General features: G+C 44.2%; 1 protein-coding gene across 2 annotated transcripts in view; it reads right to left on the reverse strand.

The window, feature by feature from the left end:
• lzts2a (leucine zipper, putative tumor suppressor 2a) overlaps positions 1-23,083 on the reverse strand; it is a 42,155-nt gene extending 19,072 nt beyond the window's left edge. Inside the window, exons 1-2 of one of the 2 annotated variants that reach the window (XM_086045643.1) lie at positions 22,818-23,083; positions 6,510-6,619 (exon numbers count right to left, since the gene is read on the reverse strand). The gene's annotated coding sequence lies outside the window, so the exon portion shown is untranslated. Of the gene's footprint in view, positions 1-2,260; positions 2,517-6,509; positions 6,620-22,817 lie in introns of those variants that run through there. The other variant, XM_086045644.1, reaches the window with a different exon arrangement.
• Between the last annotated feature and the right edge of the window lie 2,874 nt (positions 23,084-25,957).

The raw sequence follows: 25,957 nt of genomic DNA on the forward strand, positions 1-25,957 counted from the left end.
CCCTGTGCCGTGTCCATATATGAGTCAGCGCGGTCAGGGTGGAGGGGACAAAAGGGTTCCGCGCGACCCCGCGGCGCACGTTGACCTCACCGGTTTTGCTCGCAGGGGATGAGGTAACCCGCCTTGTTCTGATTCAAACCTCATCACCCTCCGCATTTTCCATTTCAACGTTACGTCAGCTCGCCAGCACCTGGCCATTTATGGCGGCCGCGTTCGCGCCGAGCCACTTAACGACGGGCCTTGGCTCGCGGGAAAATGTCAACGCGTCACCGTGACTACTACAAAGAGTGGAGGGCACGCTCTGGCGTCTAGAAACATATCTGCTGACATACCAAGATCTGTGGCCAGGGGCACGCGAGCGCTCTTGTAATCACACACACACACACACACACACACACACACACTGGAGTGTGTGTCAAAGCGATTCATTGCCGAAAGAAACACGACAAGTTCTGATACAGCTCGATTGAAGCGTGTGTTGAGCCTTCTTATCTTCAATGTGTGGTATGTGCGCAGATGGAATAACATCCTCCTACAGGCCAACAGTCTGAGGGTAAGCTAAACCAGCTTCTTTTTTTTTTTTTTTTTTTTGGGGGGGGGGGGTCCTTCAAGGCTGAAATTTCGAATCAATAGCTCAACAGACTCTAATGAGCAGCGCAGAAAGCTCCTCATTCCACAACATCACTTTTAATGGTGATGTTTGTACAGTCGGGATAATTTATAACAACTACTGACAAACAAGTCACTTGCTATCTCGTAGCCAAAAGACACCGAGATGAACATTTCCCATCATTAACGTGACCTGTAACCCGAACAGCAAAAGCCTCAAAACATCACACGAGCAAACCCAGAAAACAGGTTAGCATGCTTGCTGTGTATGCTGCGATAAGTAGCATAACGGGTTGATGAAATTATAATTGTAAATGTAGTTTTCTTTATGACGGGTGTCTTCGGACAAGTTGAATAAACGAAGCGTACAAATATATGATATATGTAAACTCCAACGAAGATCTTTACTAGCTTTTGGTGACATCTTGTGCTAAGCAAAAGACGTTGTAGGCGATTTTTGTCCCAGTCACCTGCTAGAATGTGGAAATTAGTTGTGCTTCTTTTTTTTTTGTTTGTTTTTTTAAAAATCTTTTTAACTCATTCACTGCCAGACATTTTCAAAACCTCTTTTACCCTAACATTTGAAAAATTTAAAAAAAATATATATATAAATAAATCCCTGGGATTGAATGGGTGGAGTGTGAAAGGACAAATAAATACGTCAATGGCAGTGAATGGGTTAATCCCAAATAAAGTCCAGATGTTCTAGTAGGCTTTTCCAGTCACTTCATTTTGATGTCTTTATTAAGTTACAGTTAGTTCACTCAGTTACAGTCACTTGTTTACAAACTGGGGATGCGGCTGTGTTCGGAATTAACCAATTAGCTTCAAACTCATGTTAAATGGGAGTCAGCAAACACGAGCCACCATTTGAAGTGCCACCGAATAACCCAGAATAAAGTTGAGCTGTTCTGGTAGGCTTTTCATTTCCTTTATTATTATTGTTCTTTTCCTTTACAATTCGGTTTTACCGGGTCACACTAACTGTGTTAAAAGTTTTGAAATTCTTTATCTCGGTCTGATTTTTTTTCCCACAGGGGTGTGTAGACTTTTCATAACCACTTTGTTTGCATGATATGTTGCCAGCAACATAACATGACAGGCAGAACAATTAAATGACCTTCTATTAGAAGGCAGAAAGCACATAACTATCGCGTGTATCCAACTTTTTGTCACATTTTTGTTTTAAGATTTTTCTCATGTTAAATATCTGCCTTAGCGCAATACAGGTTGAGAAATTACAGAAAGGCGGTGTAGAAAACGTGCTAACGTTTGAGTTTGTTACCATTTCGGGCTCCGAAGCACTCGCAACACACAAACCAATGGCCAAAATGTCCGTTATCGTCCGTTTGGAGTTCAAAGGTCCCCTCCAATGAAAAGTTGCTGAGCAGCTGAGCCAAGCATCCAGCTGCTGCTTTTACTTTCCAGCATTCATTATTGAATGTCAGAGATGCGATCTGATTGAAGCTTCCAGTGGCGTTAAGTCCATTCGGAATGTCTGAGCGCTGCTGCCAAGCTAACTTTTGGCGTTCAAGCGTCTCGCCTAACTTTTTGCCTCCGTGCGAATGAGGCCAAAAACGGCAGGATGCTGACTTTGGAGCATTCGCGAGGCGCACACGCTACACAGCCGTGACATTATGCAAACACTCACCCCCGTGAGAGCCTGGCATCTCTGCCTCCACTTGGATCTCGGCTCCTTTTGGGCAAGAAAAAAAAAAAAAAAAGTGCGTCCAAATGGGTCCGGCGGCTGCGGGCGCTGCCGTCTCAACGTCTTCCCGGCGGCGCCGGCCTCACCTTTGCGCCGCTCCGCCGCTTCTTCATGTCCTGACACTTTTCAAAACGGACGCCCCTCTTTTCTTTTGCTCTCCTGTTCTCCTCTCTGCGCTCCCTCCTCGCTTGTCTGCTTTAGCACCGCCTCCAACAACACCCGCCCACCCTCACTCCTCCCGCTCCCTCCCTCACTTTTGTCTAACATTAACCCCCCCCCCCCCTCTTCTTCCTCTTGTTTCCATCTTTTAACACCCCCCCCCCTTCCAATTTCCCTTCCCCTTTTTGGACCTACCTCTCTTTCTACCCACTCTTGCCTAGGATTGTGAGCATTGTGTCTTTTATTTATCAGTTTTTTGGGAGGTTGTGCACGAATACAGGCGAGCCAACCAACCCCCCCCCCCTCCGCACAGCCCCTCCCCACCCACTTTCCATCCAATCATCAGCACCCGACACTCTGTGGTGAAATTATTAACATTAATAAGGTGATGATGAGCTTCACGGTTTGATGGACCCACGTGGGATAAATTACGTCACGTTTGATCGCGCGTGCGGAGGTGAGCGAGGGCAACTAACCGCCCTCGCAAGCAAACCGTAGTTGCCGGTGAAAATATGTAAAGACGTTTTCAGTAATTACTCGATATCCTTGAGATGCGGACTAACGTCCGTGTGCTAGTGGGCCCTTTGGTCCTCACGACTGAGACGACTTACCGCACTAGTAGAGCGACTGTCTCTTCTTGGAAACATTTTTTTTTCCCCCGCTACTAGTCACACTTTCGGCCTACTAGTACGCAATTAAAACATTACTATGCTACATTAGTAACACCACTAGGCCCAACTAGTAGCTAGGTGTCATGCACTAGTAGCACCAAAACACCCACTAGTATTTTTGCCTCGCTAGTAACGTAGCTGACCTACTAGTATACCAAAATTGTCCTAGTAGCTTGCAGAAATGTCATACAGTAGTGGAAGGCAGCCATGGAAAAACGTTACTAGTAAAACTGTTGTTTTTTTTTTTTTTTCTACAAGTGTGCTGAACATGGACTTTGAGCCGCATATCCTTGATAACGAACAAATGCTCAAATGTCTTTCGGGCAAAGATGCGCAGAGAAAAGAAGCACACGTCGAGGCTTTTTTGCAACCTGATCCACCGTTGGGATGCTGAAATGAGGTTGACTCCTGCTAATGCACGTGATTAATGCACCAACTGTTTCAGCATCAGGCTATTTACAGATCACACGCACACACACACACGCGCACACACACACACACACACACACACTGCTGAGTCTTGTTGCGTGCCAAAGTGGACAACCAGTAAGAGCCGAGTAATGCTGGACAAGAGCAGACGTGTAAGTGTGTGCGCGCCGGTTTTCCACTTGAATTTTTTACTTAAACTTTATTGGACTCCCCGCGAGTCCCTCGGCGGTCAACAAGTGAGAAGAAAGTTCACTTCGGCTCTCCCCATCTGCACTTTGCTGCCATTAACAGCGGCCACCTCGCCATGAGGAGTGACACGGAAAAGCTTTTGAGCCTCGCACGCCTGCGTGTGCGCGCGCGCGCGCGCGTTTGATTTTCGGCATCGCAACGCGTAAAGACAAAAGTGTACAGTATGACAGCGATCATGTAAAAAAAAAAAAAAAAATCCCTCCCCAACATATGCCTTTGTTGGCATATGTCTCGGAATAAAAGTGCACACTTATTGGAAAACATATGTAACAGCCCAAGGGCCCTCGAGCAAAAACACCGTTATTATGAAAAGGGAGAAACAAATAGTTTTGGACATGAAAATGGATTCGGTTTTGTCATTTTCTTTCCAGCCTTGTAAACTAACCAGCAACAGATGCTAATAATACCTTAAGTGGAATCGTGAAACTACCCATGAAGACAAAAAAAAAAAAAAAAAAAAAAAAAGAGACACAGCGGAGTACTGTATTACTCGCCAAAACTCAAGAAACTTCTTTCTCGGCTGCTACACTTGCTACCGGGCATGTACGTTGCAGAATTTCTAATCTAACTCACACCTGGCCCAATTACAGCAATGAATTACGGGTCGCAGGTGGTCGGTTCTGGAGGGTTGGGCCAGATCACACAATATATTTTGGTAGCACTGGAAAAAGTTGACGTTTCAAGGTAGGCCGCAACCTCCTGCCCAGGTGCTCACACGCAGACTAACTGGCCACATTGGGCCAACCGCACTAAAAGCAGGAAGTCAACCCAAACATATTTTTTTCAGGAAAATGTTCTGTGCAGGCATGCTAGTCTAAACACGGCATTCTGATTAATATTGCGTTTGTGGAATAAAAGTTAAGCAGCTACCTTTTTAGCCATCTCTGGGGGCGGCCATTTTGTCACCTCTGTCGACTGAAATGACATCACAACTACCCGGGGCTCTGCTAACGACCAATCACGGCTGACCTGTTTTCCGAAGCTGAGCCGTGATTGGTCGTTACCTGAGGCTCGGTGATGTCATCTTCAGTCAACAAAAGTGACAAAATGGCCGCCCCCTGACATGACTTCCCTCTTTAAGCTCCTGACATCACTCATTAGGCTACGCGACACTTACAACACAACAGTTGTTATGACATTTGGCTTGTCCAAACGTACAGTAATTACATTTTATGAAACCAGTTTATTCGTTTACAGTCACTCTTTATACAATACAGTGCGTCTTTTTTTTTTCTTATTTGGCCCAACTGTTTACGGGGCGTGTTGGCTTGTCGCTAAAAGTGAGGTAGTAGAAATGCTACAAGGCTACGTGGGGATGCTTAGCTACAATCCTAATGACACAAATCAACGCTCACTTTTTTACGGTCCAAAATATTGCGGAGGGGTTGAATTCAGAGCAAAAATGAGGGCGAGTGAGCCATTTGTATTATGAGAGGGAGCGTGTCAATACAGGCGGTGCAAGTCGTCCCGGTCTACTGAGGGACGGGGGCAGCTGGGCCTGGACAAGAGCAAACAAGGATGCCTGTGATGGGGAAACGCCGGAACGACGATCCGGAGACAGCTGCTGCTGTGTTGTTGCTGTCCGCGCACGCTTATCTCATTTCGCAGAAACAGAATTCCCCCCCCCCCCCCCCACAAAAAAAGACGATAAAGGCGCAGTGTCGCATGGCCCGCAGGAGGCTCAAACATAAACAAACTCTGGGCCGTAGATTGTGAGCGGGAAACGCATTGAAACGGAGGTGCGGCGAGGTGAAAAGCGAGCTCACGGAGAGAGGAAATGTGATTTTGTGTCAGACGGCCGCTCAGCTGTGAATCCCTGACCTCTCCAACTTGACACGCATACCCAAACCCGATCCCCCTTTCGATGACTTCTTCAAGGACAGAGGCCAAAGATTTCCCATCAATACACAACTCACGCAGAGATTGTGATATATGGCTGACATTTGGGTGACAATTCAGATGAAAAAAAAACCACCTCACGATAGTTTGCGCACAATTGTCTAGAGGTGTGACGGTGAATCAATGAATCAACTATTAATCGCTGATCAAATTAACCTAATCGTTTTTAGAGGGCAATTTGAATTTGAAATTGTTCAAATGCTCATCATTTCAACTTGTCAACAGTAAAGGTTCTCCAATTTCCGCTGTCTTCCATGAAAGTAGACTGATTACACTGGGGAACACAATTTTTGTTTGTTGAGTTGTTTTCACCTCATATTTGGAGTGCAAAATGCAAAACTAACCAGAGTTCGTTTTTTTTTAAATGTGTATTGTATGTAAATACAATGCTAAGATGGAATAGTTAAGAAAGTAATAGTGAAGAAAATCCAACTTAGAATATAACTGATATCCGATTCATCGATGAATCACCCAGAATAATCAACAGATGAATCAATTATTTCAAACAATAATTAGTAACGCTTAGCTCTTACAACTGTCCCTGAATTTGATTGCTGTCAGGAGTCTCCAAAAAAATCTCTGTTTTCTGGAAGCATTCTGAAGCAACTTATTTCGTTACACAAAGACAACGCAATTAAAAACCCTGAGAACAAATCAGCTGAACCATGAGAATTGAAATGTTATCCACAAAGCCCAAGATTCCTAAACGTGTGCCTGTGTGCGTTTTGATCGAAGACCCAGTACGCAGGGAGCTTCCTCCGATTTGATTCTTTTCTTTTCCTCACCCTGTTGCTTAAATTGCTCCTCCTGCAGGTGCGGCGGAGACACAGTGATGGCAGACGGACTCATCCCAGGTCGGAGCTCATTTCTGGGCCTCCTCTGACCAGCCGCTAGCCTGCGGGCACACGAAAAGCACAACGATTATGTAAGCAGAGTCTCGGCGCGGATTGCGAGGGGGTAATACCGCCCCCGCCTGGCGATAATTTGTAAGATGATTTGAACAACTCCACAAATGTTTTTTCATTGGCATTTGTTAGCTCAAAAGTCCAAAGCATTTTTCGGGATGGATTTTTTTTTTTTTTTTTCACTTTTTGTTCAACATTTCCCAATAGTAGACAGGTAGCACAGTGATTGATTGATTGATTGATTGATTGATTGATTGATTGGACAGATCATTTAGATTTTGAGCATCAAGTCCCCATAAATTCTGACCTTCTGATTGCTGGGTTTCTTTTGCCCGGGCCGCACTACTAAGCGATGCGATTCGAGTATTGATTTTGGGGTCTCTTGGGGTGAAAAAAAATCTTGGAAGGTTTGCGATTCCATTTATTGAGATGTGTTGAATAATCAATGAAGCGATGCAAGCGTCGCATTGTTTATCAAAGTGACTCTTGGAGCAAAACACGCCTAACCTTGTGCCTGCTTGAGGGTCTGATGGGAACACCCACGGGTGCGGATTAGAGTGAGACTATTAATCCTAGCGTTGGATAGATTACACCACCGTGGCAGCATATGCCCTCACAGCGGTCACCGCGCTTACAGCGAGTATCCGCCGCCATCGTCGGCGGTCACCAAGGTTTCGCCGCTCGTTCGGGGCGTATCGCAGACGCTTGCGCGGGTCACACGTACTGTACAAGGTTAGCAGAGGCCTTTACTGTGTTCCGTCATTTTGCAGAGCTATGCCGCTCCGTCCTGCCAGTGGAGGGTTGAAGGAGAAAGTGGGAGCTGTCAATCAAACAGGCAGGACTGAACCTGTGCCAAGGAGATGGAGCGATCATTACCTCCTCCAAGGAGGTTGCGTGTTTGGCTTCAAGGTCTCACAACGGGGCATAAATTACATTCTGAGTTTTTACTGTTCACGTCCCAGTGCTTTTTTTTTTTTTTTTTTTTTTTTAGGCGTAGGGCTGTGCAATTAATCAAAATTCAATTACAATTCCGATTATGACACTCCAGGATTACAAAATCGGCATAATCGTAAAAAACTATTATTAAAATTCATTTGTGTCCAACGCACTTTGTTTACACAAGGAAATGTACACCTTTTTTTAAATTTTATTACAGCTAATTTTATCAATTTTGTTGCAACGCACTTTGTTTGTTTACACATGGAAATCATAAATTTTCACCTTTTTTAAAAAAATTTTAAGATAACCAATTTGATCAATTTTGTGGGTCCAAAGGGAACTTACTTACATATATTTGTCTTTATATTTTTTACGTTTAAAAACATTTTCTTGTTTTCTACCCCAAAATAATGATTGTTTGAATAATCGTGATTTCAATTATTACCAAAATAATCATAATTAATATTTTTTTCGTCATCGAGCAGTCCTAGTTTATTAACAGTATGCTTACTTACTGTAAGGCCTTCGCATGTGGGAGAGGAGAACCAAAGTCACTGATGCAATTTTCAACCGTTTATTGAACACACACGCAACATTTTCTATACATTTTATGCTTACAATTTTGGGGTATTCAAATGTGTTTAAAAAGTGTATTGTAATAAAGTTAAAGCTTTTTTTTAACATTACACAGTCAAGTAAAAATAAAAGTTTAAAAAAAAAAAAAAAAAAACAGAAATCAAAACCACAAGTTTTTGGTCCGATTATTTAATTTGGTTTCAAATGAGTCAAAACATGATTGATGAGCAATCACCACCAAACAATCAACCGCATTACAGTAGTGTGGGTGTCCTATTTCTACATTGACATTAGCAAGAATCTCAAAATGTATTCCGCGGCTGTTTGCTGTGACGTGGAAAGAAAATAAATAAAAAGGCAAAGCTTCTTTGTTGTCATAATTTGCCCCGTGTGATGCTTGGCCCACTTTTCCAGCCTGCACACATTGTGTAAGCGCGCGTACGTAAAACGTGATTTGCTGCTTCAATTGCTGACTTTTATTCGTCGGGGATTAGGTGACAGACGACGCCCGAGTCATCGGAAGAAGCAAAGCGGAGGAGAGAACGCAAATGTGATCCTTTGAAAGAGAGAGAATGAGCGTCGAGCTCAGGGTTGGCAACTGCGCCGAGAACAGGCTTTTAATCGCTGACCTCCAAACTTGCAACACAAGACAAACGGCCGTGATTAATGAGAGCCATTCGTCTTGGCGGTAAGGAAAAAAAGATGTGTGGGAGCTCTGACGGATCTATCTGCAGGTTATATTTCACTCCCGTCTGGTTAGCACACACTGAACAAGAAATGGCAGTCAGGATTGGTGCATTTTCATCTTGAGCCACTAGAGGGCGAAATTCTGAGCACTGCAGCCGTGATTCAACGTATCCCTGTTCAATTTTTGTGGAGTCACTTTACCTAGAATGTTATGCTACAGATTTTTTTCCTATTTGACGGGATTTTGCGGTGACCATGGCAATAAGCGCCAGCCAGGAGGAAAGAGAGCATAAAAGAGAGAGAATGTCCAACGTTCGGGATCAGTTTTCACATGTTCATGTTGCATTTGTGGAATATGAGTTAAGCAGCAAAAGTCACCCGTTCTTGTCCATGTCGGAGGGGGTGGGGGGGGGGGGGGCATTTTACCACTTTGTGTCAACTGAAAATCAGGTAAGAAATACAGGCGAGCCGTGATTGGTCGTTACCTGATCCCTGAGCAACTGTGATGTCATTTTCAGTCGACAGAAAGTGACAAAATGGCCGCCCCCTGACATGGCTAAAAACGGGTGGATTTTGCTGCTTAACTCATATTCCACTAACACGATATGAATCAAAATCTCGTGTTTGGACTAGTGGAGGCGCATACAGCATATTATCCTCAATTTTGGGTTGACTAGTTCTTTCAAAGGGAAGTCAATCCAAACATTTTTTTTTCAAGAATATGTTCTATGCAGGCCCACTAGTTGAAACACGACATCCTGATAAATATTGCGTTTGTGGGAAAAGAGTTAATCCATCCGTTTTTAGCCATTTTGTCACTTCTGTCGACTGAAAATGACATCACAACTACTCAGGGCTCAGGTAACGACCAATCACCTGTTTTCTGTAGCTCGACCATGATTGGTCTATATCCGAGCCCTGAGACACTGTGATGTCATTTTCAGTCGACAGAAGTGACAAAATGGCCGCCCCCTCAGATGAATAAAAGCGGGTGGATTTTACTGCTTAACTCATATTCCACAAATGAAATATTTAACAGAATGCTTTGTTTCAACTAGTGGGCCTGCATAGAACATATTCTGGAAAAAATATGTTTGGGTCGACTTCCCGTTTAAGGGGTCAGGCCCCAACACCAATGCAAGCACAGGGAGAATCTGCAAACTTTACACAGGAAACCACAACAACAATTTCAACAGGGATGTCAAGGCATCACTGTAAAGCTACTTCATTGACGCAGTGTTCCTCAGTTAAGTAAATAATCCCCCCCCCCCAGCCAGTGTTTACGGAAATACTGTACGCCATTCTTCTCTTCCAACCTCCAAGTCATCTTCCATCTTGGTGGCCGGATTAGACGAGATAAAAGTCTGCTTTTATAGCCCAAAATAAAGCTAGACTGTGAAAAATCGCTTTTGGAAAGAGAACCATTTTGCATGTTCAGACAGCAGATGACTAACGAGGGTCTTCAGTGGGAAATCTGCCAGACGTTGGCAGGCGGGCGGGGGAGCAAAAGGTGACCGTTCGGTAGAATTAAGAGAGATGGGAGAAATACAAACAATCTCGCAAGAAAGGCGCCTGGCGCGTTTCCATTGGCGCTTTTTTTTTTTTTTTTCCCCCGTTGTCAAAAGCTTCCTGTTCGCCTTTCATGCTTCTCCGGTCTAGCTGCTCGCGTGCCTTCGTATCTCTTCCGTTTTCTCTGTCTGGAGCTTTTTTTATCCTCCCCTCCCAAACACTTTTCTACGAACAGACGCCTGGGCTCAAAAAGCAAATGAAACGGACAGATGAAGTTGCCATGGGGCTGTTACGCACGCTCAACTGCGGCATCTGTCAGCGTCTGCCTGCGCTGGCTCGGAGGAGCTTTCAACACAGACGACTTGAAAATGACTTCAGTGGCGGCTGCCCATGACTATTCAGCCGTAGCCAAGTCACGTTTGCCCCCCCCCCCCCGTGAGTGCCAGTCACACACACACACACACACACACGTGTTGACCGTGTCCCCAAAACGCGTGGAAAAATCATCCCATTTTCAGTCTTGGAGGAAGCGACGTGGCACAAGCTCGGGATGGGAAGCAGACGGCGTTCCACGTGCATGTGCGCCAATCGATGACATTCTGTCCAATACGTGGGCGACCGGAGCGCACGAGAGTGTGTCACCTGTGTGTGTGTGTGTGTGTGTGTGTGTCGCCGCCGTGTCATGAGCGACCGACTTAAACAGAAGCTGTTTAACACTTGAATACTACTTACGGCGGCGGACACGGCTTTTCCGGCGCCGCTCGGCCAACTCGCCATCGGGAAGGTCGTCGCTCGGCTAGCATGCTAGCTAATGCTTTTGATCCTGAAGATGGTTTGCTTGCGCTGAGTCATCAAACGGATGAAGACGGTCATTTATGCAACATGGGTTCGTGGTGACTCGCAAGGGGGAGACGTTCACCTTTGGCTGGAGCTTTACGGGCGTTTCTGGCTTTAAAGTGATTGTGGACAAGAAAGGGGTGAAAGGGAGTAGCTTGCTGCTTGAAGTGGAAAAAGTTCAGTAAGGAGACACGACTCGCCTTTGTCTCGTCGTCAGGTCATTTCCTGCGTCTCCGCAGGTTCCGAATTGTGTACGTTCTTGATGTGCGTTGTTGATGGGGTGTTGCGGCGTGTCTGAAATTTCGGCTTGTAACACAAAACCCCCAACCAAAAAGTTGGGGTGCTTGTGAGTCAAGTTGCGTGAAATCCGGTTGCTCGAATCAGAATCACGCCAAAATATAGTTTCCGCTATAGGGCTGTGCAATTAATCGAAATTCAATGACAATTACGATTTATTACACTCCACGATAACAAAATTGGCATAATCGGAAAAAACGATTATTAATGTTTTTTTAACACAAAGAAATGATACGTTATTTATTTATTTTATACATTTTGTTTGGTCCAAAACTAACTTGCATATTTAATTAGAATGAATGATCGTTTGAATGATCGTGATTTCAACTATTACCAAAACAATCATGATTCATATTTTTTTTCCCATAATCGAGCAGCCCTAGCATCCGCAGCCATATCTAAGTTCACTATTTAGATCCATCCGTCAGTTTTGTAACCTGCTGGTTTATATTCCCACGGAAAAGTGAACCTTTCCGTAATTTTGCTTCTCGGTGAAGATGAGGCGCTGATGTTGCGCGGCATCGTCTTCTCGCACGCACGCACACACACACACACGCGCGCGGCGGCGCACAAACACCGCGTGGGTTCTTTTAACTCACATCTGAGTGGCAAAGGTCAGCGCTCCCACGTTTGCGTGACCGGCGTTTTTACGCCCTCGGAGTAATCGTGTGTGTTCGTGTGTGTGTGTGTGTGTGCGCGCAAAGCTAATGTAGACTGACACGAGGACTGACATGGATGCTGAGCTGTGCTGCGTTGGGCCAGGCGGTCTAACCCAGCAGCGGGGATAAACTATAAATAGACTATCTCATCCAGCCTCAACACTACCCCACCCCCCCCTCCCCTTTTTTTCCTCCTTATTCCCTCTTTTTTCTCTTGCAGATTTTTGTTTATTTTCTTCACAGCTGATGCTCTGCTCGCTTTACAAACACAAACACTCACCCTTCCAAAGTCGTCTTGCATTCCTTCAACAGCTCCGAAAACAAACACAAAAGTCCGCAAGTAATTTGGCGCCACCCTAAAAGGTTTAATACTGCGCTGTAATTGGCTGTGGATGTCCCAATATGGCAGCACTTTTGTCGAAATGAAAGACAAAGCCAACCCCCACATTTTATCTAGAATAATATGTTGAATGCGCCGCCGCATTTTTGAGTAAAAATGTTGAGTGCAATTGCGTTTGTGGAATATTAGTTCAGCAGCAAAATCCACCCGTTTTTGTCCATCTCACGGCGGCCATTTTGTCCCTTGCCGTCAACTGAAATGTTTTTCATCCGTATTCCACAAACACAATATTAATCAGAATATCAAGTTTAGACCAATGGGACTGCATAGAACATATCATCGTAAAGAAAATTTGGGGGTTTTACTTCTTCTTTCAGCTACTTCGGAACTGATCCGCGCCAAACCGATCCTGTTATTGCTTTGGCCGAAAGCACGAAAACAAGGTTTCACGCACAGCACTCATGTGTTGGGTGTGACTTGCCACATATGCAAGGGTGTTACAGCACTAATTGCACCTAATGACTTGATGATTCCATAAAATAATCCGACAAGATGTGACAGCGACAACCCCAATACATAAACGCGGAATAAACACGGAATAGACAACGGAATAAACACGGAATAGACACGGAAGACAACGGTCATAGCAGCTCAGTAAACTGAATACTCGTTTTTTTTCTGGGGTTTGAAAAAAAAATATATATATATAAATATATATATATATATATATATATATATATATGGCTGTGAACAGAACAATTACACGCTCTTCCGCTAGGTGGCATAATGTCCATAATTAAACTAAGTATCCACTTTTTGTGACATTTTTGTTTGGCATTGTGCCGTGACGTTTTTTTTTCCCCCCTCGTGTAAAATATGTGCTTAGGCTCTATAAAGGTTGTCTAACACTGCGGTAGACTAACAATCAGGTCAAAAGCAACCTTGTGGTCTTGTGAGAAAGCAGCGGGCAGGAGGGGGGAGGGGGAGGGGGGGGGGGGGGGGGGCTAGTTAAAGAGAGGAGATTGGAAGGGGTGAGTGTTATGTAAGTGATTCTAATCCCTTCCCCAACCCCGCGCCTAAAACTGAGACGGCATGACACGGCCCTCATTTCATCCACTGCCCCCCCCCCCCCCCCTCTTCTATTTCTTCTCCACCGACATCAGGTTGATCTACGGCCGCTTCTCGGCGTATTGAAGCTCTTCCACGTATCCAAGATAACATCTGAGCTCCCTTATGCAGCAGATGACAAATATCCGTTGCTCTTTCGACTCGAACCCCACACCGTGTGACCCCCCGCCGCTCATCACGGGACACGTCCCGGTTGTAATCCGCGGAGGTATGCTTGGATCGCAAAAGGGTCAGCAGATGTAGTTGGTGTTAAAACGACCTTGGGTTCATTCATCTCAAAGGGTTTTGGTGGCTGTGTTCAAGAGTGGGTCGTCGTGTAATTGGAAGAACTGAATTTGATACCGACGGGCGAGACGTTCCAGAATATCCACGCTGGATTAAAATCCTCGATATGGAGACTTCAGAGACCATATGTTTCAGAGATGTACTCCTCCTTCTCAATTAACACTCGATCGCACCGTATTTTTCCAGACGAAAAGCCTTTCATTTTCTCAAAAGTCGACAGACGACAAGCCAGACAGAACCGGCAACGGTAAAAAGCAAGAAAGACGAAAAACAAAATAAATCACCGACAGTGAAAACAAGGACATCGTAACACTTCCATACGTCAGAGGAAGTACGGAACCCATCCGACGTATCTTGAAAAAACATCAAATGCATACTGCAGTAAAAACCATATCAGAAACTAGGGCGGCAACTTGTGCATCCGAAAGACACCATAGCAACGACATCATCTACGAAAGAAAAACATACATTGGAGAAACTGGACGAACATTCAGCGCCCGCAAAAAAAAAAAAAAAAAGAAAAAAAAGAGCATCAAACAGAATGCGAAAAAGAAACATCCCCTAGTTGACTTCCGCTTTAAACCTACGTCACAAATAGCTAATTGTGATTATTCAGGAGAAGGCTGTATGGGTTATCTGAAGTTTAACCAATTGTGTATGACCGATTGGAGCAATTAATCTGTCACCGAAATACATTTGTAAACATTTCACTGACAAACCTCTAACTGACGATTTGCAATCACTTGAGTCTTCTTGATATAGGATAGCAAAGCCCCCACCACGGGAGGGTGGTCCCTGGTACGAAGGAAGCCCCTTAAGCCTCCGCAATCTCACCAATCCCCCAACTCAGACAGGACGCTCCAATAAACTTTGACCCACTTTTGTCCGCTGGACAGTGGCTGAGCGATGTTACGCCAAAGAACACAGCGAGGCACCCCCCCCCCCCCCCCCGTCCCAGCCTGATATGATATGGATATCAAAGGCTTATGAGGACATAGCATGTTTTCAATGTCAAATGCCTTGAAGACGACGCATGAGAGAAGAATCACATTGTTTGCTCAAGTTCATTGAAAATTCGGCCCACAAACACACACACTCAGCGCAGTTTTCTGCTGATCCCACACAAGACAAGACAACCCGCCCCCCCATCGTCCTCCTCCAATTTATTTATTTTTCTTATCCTTTCCGTGCCTCCCGTTTCCAAGAAATCCCACTCAGCAAACGGACACAATCCTCCGTAACCAATTCTCGGCAGGACAATGCGGGGACGACAAAGACACGGAGGCCGACGGAACCTTTCGTCGTTGGAACTGTCAATTAACTGCTACGGAATTGGGGCTCAAACGCTGTTAGCAATTAACCACTTTGATTTTAACATAGAATCGCCTATTCCAAACTTTTTAAGTAACCTGCTTCAACATCAGAGTTGGTCCAACCCACACCGGCACCACAACTTTACCTACCCGTCAAAAAAACAAAACAAAACCCGACTATCGGATACATTCTTCTTCTTTTCGTGTCTTCAAGGTGGTGTGATATGGCGGTCTTGCCTTTCTTGACACAGATCTTTGCATGCGCGTTGGACTCTGCAAAGTCTCTCTGGCTACAGGGACTGGGTAGCAGAGGGCGGATGAGACCATGGAGCACCACGCCGCGGTCAGCTTCCCCACAGTCAAAGATGGGCGGTCCAATCTTGTAGTCCCAAGAACAACCCTGGATCGTCCTGTTCTTGTCCTCAGACGGTTCAGGGTTTTCCATCGGGTCCACGGTGCGTCTGAGCCAGGAAGGAGTTCCTCAGTAGATGCTATCTACATGCCAACGCGTGGGGTTCCTTTTGGAGCTTTTCTAACCACAGCTGGAATCTGGTTTCCTCCCAGGATGTTGTTCGGGGTCGGACATGGCTGGGAAAGCTCCTTCTTGACTTTAGTCGGGGGGTTGACGTCTGTCAGGATTATGTCAAGATGCCGGGGCAATACCAGTAAAGAGATGGAAGTTGTTTACGGGTATGTTAGTCCGACACCATAAAGCAGCATTTCCCAACGTTTTTTAAGATACTCTCACGCAAGAAGCGGTGGAAACAAAGGTCTTAGCCTAACCATACCATGACGTGACATACATAAACTGACCGCCTGGTGAAAACGTGGCTTATCGCTCAAGAAACCATATTCGACAAGAGCCGAAAGTTCTGCGACGACATCCAGGGTCTGCTGGGATGTCTTGGAACACACAGGGGAGAAGGCCGGACTCTTGCACAACAGGGTAGTGGGACAGAATGCCATGAGTTTCTCATGAAAACTCACGTCAGCTCTCAAAGAAGGCACAGACCAACCCAACGTTTTCTTTGGTGCGGGAAATCGGGACGTGCACACAAAACTTCACAGGCCCTCCCTTGTTGTTCACCTCCCAGATTCTACAAGACAAACCCGCCACAGTTTACCAAGGGCAGTCAGCTGACAGGAAGAGGGGGTGGCGGGCGACGACGGGGAGGGTCCCGTGCGGATATTGCCATGGGGTCATCTGGCAGATGCATCCTCCAACGCGCTCAAAAACCCCTCCAAGAGGATTTAGAAAAATGTCCTAGGTGCAAACACGGCGTCAAACAGATATTCGCTTGCTTACGTTACCTCCGAGGAGCCGCAACATCCCGAAAAAGCTCATTCTGCTGAATCAGCTCATCTTATTTTATTTTTTTTTCAACGGAAAGAACATTCCGGGCAAGAGGAGACAGCTGCAGAAGTTATGAGAAACCTTTTTTTTGGGGGGGGGGGGGGGGGGGGGGGGGGGGAGCGTACATTTGATGCTTTTGGATTTCTGGCCGCGCGTGACAACAACCGGACACACCTTCATAGCTAGCCGTAAAGTAGCTCAAACCTGAAGTACAACACAAGAGTCTTCAATTCAACAAAATGTCTGGGAATTATTTGTGATTCTGCCTATTAAAGTCAAACACTAACCTAAAACGTGAACGCTCTCTTCTATCAACGGGTTACTGGCACGCTGCATTTATGGGCCTTCGCATATTTTTCGCCCAGCCAACCACGTGTGAGGATATATCCGTCTTGAAAATCAACAGACGGAGGTATCACTCATTGTTCTTTACTGCAAAGCCAAGGAAGCAGAAAACAATATTGGCCAGTAAATCAGTGCATCTCAAATAAAAACATCTGGATCTTCCTGTGCCGGGCCCCAATACCCGGCCCAATTCCTCTCATCCATCAACTTTGTCTGCACTGGTTTGTGTGTGTGTGTGTGTGTGTGTGTGTGTGTGTGTGGTCTGCTGTTTCAGCACGGGTCATTCGAGCCCTCGTATATCAGCCTCCTGACACATGGCGACACAGCGTTAGCTCACCGCGTGCAGGCAGGGACCGAGTGCAGGGTAGGACGGCAAAGACGGATGCACTGGACGGACGAGATGCCGTTTCAGCAAAGAAGGCGGGCGGCGGCTGTGTCCTGTGTTGAGCAAATTCGCTTTGACTGGCCCACTAATGGATGCTTGGGGAAGCAGTTGGCAGACTTCAGCACCGCCGCTTTGCCGGGTGATGTGCAGCGCGGCCACTCGTGTCCATGACACGCTCGGCATCCATTCCGGCTTTGATTACACATTGCGGAGGCTTTCAGAGCTCGCCGCTATCCGATTGCAATTGACTTGCCATCTACTGTACTTGCGGCGCATGAGACGCTCTCATTCTGGGGGGGGGGGGGGGGGTCCTGGTTTGCCGGCTTCCCGACACGGCGGCAAATTTTCCAGGTTATGAACCAGGGCCGACGAAATACTGTCAATCTGTCTAAAATGCGATCTTTTCCTTTTTTTTCAGTTGTCAAATGAAAAGCGTCAAAATGGCTCATTATCGTTAGGCGTTTTAAAATCTAACATCAAAAATGAAAAACACGGGCGTGCGTATCTTGAGTAATGCTTGTTCCCAGTCATTTTTGCATTCGGTTAAAAAATAAAAATGAGTCACGTTTCATTTTCCAAGGTGACAATGGAAAGAAGCATACGTTGTTTGCCATGCTCGATTACTACCAAACTTTGTTTTTAATTCGATTGTTGTATGGCCCAGAAGTCTTTTTCCATCCCGCAGTATTTCCTCAAATTTGAAGATGGCAGCCTCCGCCAAATTCCAAGCGGCCTCCGCCAACCTATTCCCTGAACATGCTGCGCGCCCTTCGGCCGACTGCCAACAGTTCTCCTAATAAACTCCAACGCTCGCTTCCAGCTGTTTATTTGTCACTCCCATCTGAAGTGTACTGCAAAACTGACACAAAACAAAAGAAAAGAAAGCAATGGATATCCAAACACCAAACCGTTCAACAACAAAAAACAAAACAAAACAAAAAACGAAGCTCTGCTAGCTTAATGCTAACATAATGCGCAACGACCGCTACTAGCAACGACGGCGCAGCAACACATACAAATCGAGCATACAACGACATTTAAGCGTTCACACAATGCATTTGAATATCTAATTTAATATGGAATGGGGTTTCTATTTATTCTATTTTGTATTTTAGTAAAAATGATTTAAGAAAAAAAAATACATTACAACAAAGTTTGTGTGAGTATGGCAAAAAAAAAAAAAAAAGTGTAGGGCTATTTGGGTAGAGTGGCATATCCACACATGCGAATGATCATAATCGCGCCGTCTCCACCTCAATTTGATGCAGGAAAAACCCTGCAAACAAATATTAGCCGCAATTATGAACTACTGAAAATTGAAATTGTTTAAAATGTGAAAAATTCCCCACTGTGCGATCAATAAAAGCCTTCTTATCTTATTTACTGCGTTAGCGCATGCTAGTCACTGATGATGCCGCGTCGCGATGTAAAAAAAATTCAGCTTACGCCATCGCCACGGGAGCAGAAAGGTCAAAGTGTCAAGAACAGCGTAAAGGTTTCCCGCATGTACGACGACAACAGGCAGTACGGCCTTTCATTAGCCGTCTTGTGGTTTGTAAAAGAGTGCCACGAGTTTCAAGACTTCTTGACGATGACACGCGTTGACCATGAACAGTTTGTGCGGCCGCACCTCCTTTTCATTGGGAGACAATAAATATTATTGAGCCTTGGAAATTTTGTATCATTCCATCTGGCTTTCAGTCAGTCAAACAAACGCAAAATGGAATTTGGTTCATAAAAATGGTCCGCCACATGAATTTTCATCTGACATCTTTTTTTTTCCTTTATTTTTTGTTGTTGTTGTTATTGCTTGGCAACGACATTTTCCAGTGCGGCCGCGCTAAATGTGAAGTCGCTTGGGCAGACAACACAAATCAGTGATTCGACATCCTCGCACGGCCTTCAATTTTTAATGAGGGGATGAGCACAACCCCGCTGATGAAAAAGACGTCGAAAAGCACAAAAGGTGGACGTGGGAATGAATGAAACGCGGAAAATGCCCGCCCTCTCTTTTCTCTTTTGATCTTGCGTCCGTCGGCGTTTAAAATGCAATGTGCGCCGTTCTTTATAAGCACTATTTGCCCTGTCTCTGAAAGACAAAAAAAACACGGTAAAGCTCCTAATGAAGCGTCATCAACTCAACTGCCGACCAAACGGCCGCCGCTTAATAGCGATTTATGCCCCGCCATAAAAACAAGCTGTAAACCTGCTCTCGCACAAACCAAACTGTGTAAAAAAAAAAAAAAGAATTATTCTGCTTTTAACAATATACCGGAGGTGATTCTGATATGACCTTATTTAGCCAAATGACGATATAACTCAGAAAAGCGTATGGAGGGAATTAAGGCTTAGAATTTGGAGTGTGGAACCAGCCCATAAAAGCAGGAAAGGTCACCCCGAAAGCAGGCGGCAACAAATGGCAGCTTACAGTTGTCGCATTAAGTGTGCGGCCGCGAGCACAGAGAGCCTTTCTCTAAAATGTTCTGACGGCTGTCCGCGGTGACGTGACGTTGGACGCATGACAGCTGAAGGGACTTGAGAAGCACAACCGGAACCGTGAACAGAGCTAGCAAAACGGCGCGCGCTGAATCGATTGGAGACAATGAAGCTCATCGTGACGCCCGCAATCGACAAATACACGGGCGCTATTTCGCATGAAAGAGTCGCCGTGTTTGTCGCGAGGAGCACGGACGGAGCCCGGTGTGAGGTGGAGTTTCCTGGCATTCATGATCTATATGACATCAGGAAAATAACATTTCTGCTAACGGACTTGGGGGGGGGGGGGGGGGGGAGTAGATTTACTCGTCCACACAGATAGGAATAATATCAAACAACGTTAGCGGCACGTTACAAAAATTCAAGTGAATGCGGTTGGAAAATGCACCCATTCATATCGCAAGTCGTGTATTTTGGTTCTGGACTTTTCCAGCATGGCGTCAAGGCACAAGTTTGGTTAAATTTCACCCACAGCCATAGATTCTTTATCCTCTGTGAGGAGCTAGGACGTCTATACCGTACAGATGTGTGTACAGTCCCGTATTTTTGGTCTGTCTGTATTATAGCGCGCCCCCCTTAACAAAGACAACATGTACGATAGTAATGTGCTGCAGAAATGCTTTCAAAAAACAATATGACCGATATGTCTTTTTCAGGGCCGATACCGATATTTGGGGTCCATATTCATTTGGTGTAAAAAGTGAAAATATTAGCGTCAAAATGTACAAAAAAAAAAACAAAAAAAATATTAAAATGCCATTAAGCTAAATGAAAAACTAAAAAAGTAAATAGCGCCACAAAGTTTTCGACAGTAAATAGTTTTCCAGAATGTCAAAATAACCAAAATGTTATACCATCACCTGTTTTTGTTTTCATTTCTAACGCCAATAAAAAGTTCACAAAAGAGTTCCCAGTATCAGCAGCTATTATAAAGTTAAGGTGACAATTTAGATAAATATGTGAATAAAAAGTACCATGAAGTTAACCCTGTTTTAAATCTACCTATTAAGCGGTATCTCACTGAGCGGTGAATGCTTGCGAATTTTGTTTTATTTTTGTCAGGGTTCATAAAAGGTTGCAAAACCTGTTCAAGATTTCGTTGCGACAAGAAAAAACTGTTTGCAACAAGTAAAAAACATCTGCGAACATCCTTGCAACCTTTTGCATCATTTTACAAACCCTGACAAAACCCCCAAATTCGCTGTTAGCAAACATTCGCCGCTCAGTGAGATACCAGCTTTATCGGCCGTCAGATTTGTAAAAAAGGCCGATGACGATATTTGGCATTTTGACAAATATCGTCATCGGCCTCTTACAACCCAAGGATGATATCGCGTCTCCCGGTAGCGGGTCGGAATGATACTCGAGCATTTCCTCGGAGAGGTGATGTAACGCTATCGAGATGAGGACTTCCGGCGCACGTGTCACGTTGGCGTTAAGACTGAAATGGACTGTAGAAGGGTAAAAACTCAAATAAAATCAAACTCAGCGCTGATTTCCAATGAAAAATGTCATTTGAGATCCACCTCGCTGTTTCCGTTCGACCGTTTGGCTGTGCCTGTCTAGATTTTTTTTTTTTTTTAAATTAACTTTTCGACCAATCACATCGAGCGCGGTGGGTTCAACGCAGATGAGCGGAGATGCTCTGCGGGGGATTATTTATGATCCAATCAGACCTTGGTAGGCTTCCATCCCAACTCCAAAGTAATCCATATATTAAAGTAAGCCGGCCAGGGATCATAAAAACAAAACGTTGCTCTCCGGCATTTTTGGTGACCTTCAACCTCTTCATTAGTGCTCCTGGCTTTCATAAGAACAGAAAACAGCTGGGGGGGGGGGGGGGGGGGGATCAGAAGTCACAGTCGTGTGTGAGAATGAATGTGTGTGGACGCTAACAGCAGCGAACGGAGGTAATAGTGTCTGGTTACATACACTGAGCGCTTAATTCAAAACACAACACAGGAAAAAAAAAACTGGGGGTTGGCCAGAGACTTCAAGTCAGATTGACGACAAACCGTTCTGATGATGTGGATTTCAAACACACACAGACACACAATAATCGGGACAATTTGGAGTATTTTTTCCCACCCTTCAGATCAAAGTGAGCAATGACCGGATTGTCGGATGACTCTCACAAATGAGTGATTACGCTGTGGTCGGGGTTGTGTTAAGAGGGATTTTTTTGCTCTAAAAAAAAACAACATGGGCTGACATTTGCAACTGTTGAATATTTATGAATATTTACTGTATATGAGCAAACAATTATCCTAATGTCTTTTATTTTTTCTTATTTGTATTCTCCAGTAGTCCGGATAACTTGCTACCTTTTACAGGTCAGTCTTGGTACTACAATATAAGTGATCAGGCCTTATAATGAAATCTCACAAAATTCCATTTTCTCCCTTTTAGCAATAGAAAAAAAAGCAAATGACAATGACTATATTCAGGATTGCTTTCCGTTTTCACTCTTTTGTAGATTTGTTTTTTTTCTCCTGACAAATCTCTCCGTTTCCTTTAATAGATTATGAAAAATAAGACCATCCTTTTTAAAACAAGTGTCCCTTCTCAGGGATCCAGACTAACTTTTTTAATAGGAGCACAGTGGGCCCTAACCTGAAATTTCAAGGTTGCACACTGCACATAGCTTGGGTCAAAAATTGCCAACACGTCAATTCCAAAAATTTTGAACGTGTACCCTGCTTCAGTCAAACGATCAAGCTGTCAACCAATTAAACAAAAAAAATTTCATCTTAAAAACATAAACTGGAGCCCCAAAGCACGCAAAAATACACGCACCTCAAAAAACGACCCCGGGGGGCCATTTCGGGTCCCCAACCCTGAGTTTGAGAACCCCTAAATAAGCACGCATCACTGTCACGAACTCCAAACAACATTTACTCTCTATTCAGCGCCATACTAGTTATATTTTACTTCAATTTTCCAAACCACAAACAATTAGGAGCTACAGTCCAAAACATTAGCGTTAAATAAACCTCAAGTCAATATTCAAATCGCAAACAACGACTTTTGGCACTCACCTCAAACAAGATGTCTTGAAGCTCCGCACAACAATTTCCACAGTTGACCGCGACCGTTCGTCGTATCCGAGTGCGACTTCCGTGGCAACCACACGATAAAAATCGACTTTTTTTGTCTTTCTTCCAGCGAGTTGTGTTGGGTTAGTCTGCCCCACGAAAGTGTCCCCTCCGCCGGCGGTTCTCCTTCAGCTCGAGACGACTCGGCGAAAAGGTCCGCCAAGAGAAGCTCAGGCTGAGGCTGCTCGGTGTGCGCACCCGGGGTGCCCGCTCACAAAATGTGGGGGGCGGGGTCACGCGGTTAAAGCTCGTTTGAGTGTAATTGCCGGAGCTCCGCCAAGGGGCGCTGCCACAAAGTAAAAACACTTAACGGTGGGATTTCACGTAACTACGTGTTCCTAGTGAGTAAAACATCTAGCATAAAAGAAAAGAAAAAAAAAAACATCTAGTGGGCATTTTGTTGCTACAAGCAGGGAAAAGTAGTGCCACCTAGTTTTACTAGCAGTTTTCTAATATAGATCTCATTGTTTACTAGTAGGCCAAAAGTGACACTAGTTGTGGAAAACAGTTAAACATATATCCAAGATATCCAATTTAATATCCATGAACTAGTATGCTCTTTGTGCCCACTAGTAAGGCAATTCATCACACTAGTAGAATGACAAGCTCGCACTGGTTGAAAGACAGTCTTACTCGTAACAGGTCTAACTAGTAACTATTTTGTAGTACAAATGTCACAGACTATTTATGAACGCCACTAATAGCACCAAAATGCCCGCTTGGAGAATTTGCCTCACTGGCTAAATGTAGTTGTCCTACTAGTATGTCAAGTTGTCAACATTGACCTATTATTGAGCAGAAAAAAACAGTACACTAGTAAGAAACTATCAATCTACTCAGTCGGGTGCAACCTTGGCTTTAAAGCTGTTGGCGCATATATTCATTATCCTTCATATCCAGCTTAAAGATGAAGTCAAGTCAAACATTTTCCATGCGCCCACATAAGAAACCCCCCCAAATGTCCTCTTGCGATTTTTATGCCAATTATTTACCATGTCAGTTATCATTAAAACGCAGTAGTGTAGAGTATCGAATATTATTCTAAGCCACTGTCACATTTTGCACAATTTGAACATTAACACAGCACTCAGAAAAGGAAAATGTAAAACTGCAATTTATGATTACATTAAAATATATTGCACATAGAAGCTTAAGAAGATCAAATACAAATGTATTGTACTTAAGTTAAAGGGGAAGTCAGCGCAAACATTTTGTTTTCAAGAATATGTTCAAGCCCACTAGTTGAAACGAGGCATTCTGATAATATTGCGTTTGTGGAATAGGAGAAATCCACCCGTTTTTAGCTAGCTCAGGGGGCAGCCATTTTGTCACTTTTGTCATCATGGCTCAGATTCAGAAAACAAGTCAGCCACGATTGGTCGTTGTGATGTCATTTTCAGTCGACGGAAAAGACAAAATGGCCGACCCCCAGAGATGGCTAAAAACGGATGGATTTTGCTGCTCAAACGCAAAATTAATCAGAATGCCGTCTTTCAACTAGTGGGCGTGCTGGGAACATATTCTTGAAAAAAAAAAATGTTTGGGTTGACTTCCGCTTTAAATACAACTGAACTCTACTTAATAAATGCACTGTACAGGATTTAAAAAAAAAAAAAAAAAAAGTTTAAGCTACAGTAACATCATGGCAATTTCTAAACACTGACTCTCGCAGCCATGTTGTCAGTGTAAGCATTGCGCGTTAGCAGGGACGCGCTTTGAACTAGTCAAACCATGAAGAAAAATTCTATTCAATTCAAATTCAATTTATGACAATTACAGCCCAGGTAGATTGATTGATCCCATTTGATCAGAGCATCACCTTGACCGGTTTGATGTTCAGGATGGTGAACTCTCAGTGACCCCGCCCCCTCCTCTGCGAACATGTTCATTTTCCCGCGTCTCGTCCAAGGACGCGACTGACGCCTCTCTTTCATCCGATGCCTTCAAGTCTCGTCCGTTTGATCCTTTGCCGTGCGTGCGTGCGTGCGTGCGTGCGTGCGTCCGTCAGTCCGTCAGTGGCTTCCTTTTGCGCCTCCTTCCTCCGAGCTGTTCTCCTTTAAATGTTCTCCACGCTTCATTTGAAGCCCGCCAAGGCTAATATGATTTCCAGCTGAAATGAGCAACGTGCAAATGTGCCGCATCCCCACCGGGGCCGCCTCTAAAAAAGTCAACTCCATCGTGTCGCGGTGGGGCGTTGAATTTCTTTCCCCGTCTCGAGCCGGAGACGATTAGAAAGGGTCTAAGGAAAATAAATCTTAAAAATCCACCTGGATCCTTTCGTTATTTTTATTAATATTCAGATCTTTCTCTGGACTGACGTTTCGTTGGTTTTATCAATACAATTGAGTTTATTGATCAATTTGTTTTTTTGCAGCTTTTACAGTTCAAAGTACAAAGTACTCCCCTTATACAACTTATACAACATTGACCCAAATAAATTAGATGAACTCAAAAACTTTAAAAAAATATATATATATTTTTTTAGTTGAACTAAAAAGTCAATTTTCCAAAACCGAAAAAGTTGGATGATATTTAACTTGTATTTTTTTACTTTCAGTTTTCAAAACATCGGAATAAGTTGACAAAACTCAAAAAAATAAGTTCAAAACACACCATTTTAAGTTCACAAAATTCAATGTTCATTAGTTTGTGTTGTCATAGTTTACTTAAACATCACTCAAAACCTTTTTTTTTTGTTTCACTTCCAATGAGTTTTGCTGACTTAAGTCCAAAGTCCATTCACTGCCAGACATTTTTTACCCTTACATTTGAAAAAATGAAAAGATACATACTAATAAATTCCTGGGATTGAATGGCTGGAGTGTGAAAAGACAAGTAAATTCGTCAATGGCAGTGAATGAGTAAAGAGTCAAGTCAAGACAAATGTATTTATATTGCCCTTAATCACAGAAAAGTCTCAAAGGGCTTCACATGCGCACAGTTGACAAATAAGGGAAAAAACGTCACAATATTACAACACAAAAGATGTATTTCTTTCGAAAAACGTTGCTAAGGAGAATAAAGATGCATTTCTAAACTTATAAGAATGCGGTCGCAACAGTACAACAAAATGCGATATTACC

This window comes from Filicampus tigris, chromosome 11 (assembly GCF_054856515.1).
Source record: "Filicampus tigris isolate MCC_2025a chromosome 11, RoL_Ftig_1.0, whole genome shotgun sequence".
Lineage (NCBI taxonomy): Eukaryota > Metazoa > Chordata > Actinopteri > Syngnathiformes > Syngnathidae > Filicampus > Filicampus tigris.